Source organism: Galeopterus variegatus, unplaced genomic scaffold, assembly GCF_000696425.1.
Source record: "Galeopterus variegatus unplaced genomic scaffold, G_variegatus-3.0.2 Scaffold976, whole genome shotgun sequence".
Classification (NCBI taxonomy): Eukaryota; Metazoa; Chordata; class Mammalia; order Dermoptera; family Cynocephalidae; genus Galeopterus; species Galeopterus variegatus.
Genome location: NW_007727087.1, coordinates 299,320 through 302,725, shown reverse-complemented (window position 1 = coordinate 302,725; position 3,406 = coordinate 299,320).

Sequence of the window (3,406 nt, the reverse complement as noted above, 5' to 3'; positions counted from 1 at the left end):
GAGCAGCACGACTCCCTGGCCTTCACGCACTGACACTGTACTTCTCATTTTGGTCTTAAAATTTTCAAGATCTGATTTGAAAACAGAACAAAACTGAATTTCAGAAAAAATAATTAAGTTAAGATTTTTACACGAAGACACTCGTATCATTTGCAGAGGTTTTTTTGTTTGTTTTTTTTTTTGATAGCTGGCCAGTACCAGGATTTGAACTTGTGAACGCTGTGTTACAGGGCTGCACTCTAACCAACTGAGCTAACTATCCAGCCAAGATACCTGTATCTTTTGGAAAGCAGTTTTATAATCTGTTCTTAGGAAACACAAGAGGTGAGCATATGTGAGGAGGAAAAGCAGGATTTTGATATTTTTAATTAAAGCTTCTAGAAATTCAGCAATATAATATAAATATATATCCATCAATCCCATGTTGCTGTACAATGTCAAAAATAGCATGGAGTATCCAAAAAAAGGCAAAGCATACATTAGAATGAACTACGCAAAGCATACGCTAGAATATGATTCAAAAGAAAAATAAAATATCCTGAACCAAAAATATACATAAATATGATTTCCACATCTGCCACGGTGATTCACTGTATCATGAAGACATTTAGCTTCACCTTATAATAATGATCAGCTATGCATGAATTTCTCTCCTAAAATATTTGATCATAAATAGCCCAAATAAACTTTATTCTACCTATAATTATTATTGTTATTTTAAAAAATATTTAAAAATATAAAGTTTCTGGGTACACGACCTATTTGTCCCATCTTCTGATGAACTCTGTGGAAGATATAAATTACTAGAAATTGCTAAGTAAGTAGAATGCAAAAGATACAAGTAAATAAAATCCACATATTCCCTTTTATTTACAGCTATAAAAAAATATAAATTATTTTTATAATCACCCAAAGAATTTTTAAAAAGTATTTAATAAAGTTTTCAAGGATTTAGTAATAGCCATCAAGGGCAAATACTATTTTGATTACCTGTGGTTATTTTATAAAACATTGCAATTTCTTCCAGTAACAATCCAGGACAGCAAATACTGATTCATACTTTCCAGGTTAAATTACAGGAGAGAGAAAATTCTATTGACTTCATTTGTAGAAAAGCTTAAGTCCATGGGGGAAATGAAAAAAGAACTAATGTTTCTCTAAACTCTTATTTCAAAAAAAAAAATGTGCATGAATGACACAGTTAAGATTCTCTATGATGTTACTTTCTGTATCAGAACAACTGCACTATCAATTTGTGAAAGAATACACTCACTTCATAGCTCTAACGGATTGATATAAATTGCCTAATGGTGACTATTCAAAGTGAGGCAGTGTATGCACTTTAGAATATAACTCGGAAAATATCATCTCTTCTTTGAAAAATGTAAAAAGCAAAATAATTATCTTCAAATCAATAAAACCACAACCTGTAGACACTTATAAATATTCTAAGCACCATAAATCAGTACATCAGAGGGAAAACAGGCCTATGTGCTTCATTTTATTGCCACTGAAAAACAGTACTAAACTGCTAGGTTATAAGCATGGAATAAAATGATAAAACAAAACTCACATATTTTCTCCAGAAAATAAGAAAAAATAGTGTATATGAACAATTTTAACCAGTGGTTACCCTACAGAAGTGATACGATAACACAGCATTGTATTATCTTAAATTCATAACTAAAATACAACATTCTCAAAACATTAAGACTCTTGAAGTGTAACTGAGTTGGAACTGCAAAACTGGACCATCCAAATGTTTGCCAATGGCCAACTGAGGAAGCTGCTCATATCAGAATGTAGCCTATACATGGAAAAATAATCTCCAAAGATAAATTTTTCTTGACAACCAAGCATATATCATAATTGCTGCTTTCTGCCCAATTCCTTGTTTTATTCTGTTGCATAATTTCATACCATACAAGTTTTCCATCATTGATTTTAGCTAGAATGCCCCAGAAAGGATAAAATAGTTCTACAGAAACCAATAACATCTCCCCCAAAGGTAAAATCTCTTTTGTCTAAGCATAAATATTGCCTGGCACAGTCCTGCTTGTTGATCCGGACACCTGCAATGATGCTCTCTCTACAGTTAGGAGGACGAGGAGCATTGTTTTGGATACCTGATGTGTCCAGTTCATGGAACATAAGCACCAGGGACACCAAAGAAACATAAACGTAGTGGCTCCAACGTGCTTTCCAGGGCTTTGTTGGCAGCAAAGCATTGTGATTATGATGGGTTTGTTTCTCTAAAGCAGTATCTCCTGAATTCTTAACTTCTGTTACCCAAAGTGAGGTCCAAAGACAACCTGCATCACTGCCACCTGGGATTCTTATTTTAAAATGCAGATATCTGATAATCATTTAGAACTAGTGAACTGGGAACTCTGAGGGTTAAATCCACAGATCTGAATTTTTTAATAAGCTCACTAGCTGTACCATAAGTACACCAAATGTCATTTTGTTTATACACCCGTTAAGGTGTATAAAGTTCAATCCAGATTAAATATCTTGGAATATACCTCAAATACTTGGAACATATGAAAGTGCCTATGAGACACAGAATCTGTTAACATCCATTGAGCACCAAGGATGGAAAAGGGAGCAGTCACTTATTAAACAAGAATTTATTAAGAGCCTGAAAACTTCAGCCTGCTGTATACTAGGTTTGAAGGTATGAAATATCAAGGTCTTCCTTTCAAGAAGAGCCCTGTCTGGTTAGGAGACAGACTTGAGACCAAGAGCTGCATTTTAAATGGCACTTGCCAAAATGGTGGTAAGTACACAGAGAAATGAACACTTAACTTACAGGTGGGAAGGATGCTTCTGAGAGCAGAAGCTGGCCAGGCAGATAGAGGGTAGTATGTGTCAAGGAGTGGGAGGTGGGCCTTCTTTTCAGACAGAGAGAGCAACACAAGAAAATCACAGATGCATAAAAACATACATTTCATGGTCAAGGAATAGTGAGATAGTTCCCTTTTGTTGGAACACTAGGTACTATGAGAGAAAAGTAGCATAAATATCTAAAATGTTTCAGATCACTACAATACCTGCTGACAGGTTGCATGTGTAACCCAAATGAAAGTCAAACTGTTTGTGGTCCAATTTTGGCAACAATTGTATTAGAAAAAGCTCTATTCAGGAATCAAATAAAAAATAAATCCAGTATATTGGGTAGAAACTTCTCAGCTTTTTCTCTTTGCCTCCTCTCCAATTCTCACAAACTCTAGCATTATTCTGGAGCTTCTAATTAGCCAGACTTTAACAACAAACCAAAAGGATAAAGAGCATCTACAGAAATAATAGCTAACATTGTATTTAATGCTAAATGACTTAAAGCTTTCCTCCTAACATCAGGAATATGACAAGGATGTCCACTCTCACCAATTTTAGTGAACACAGT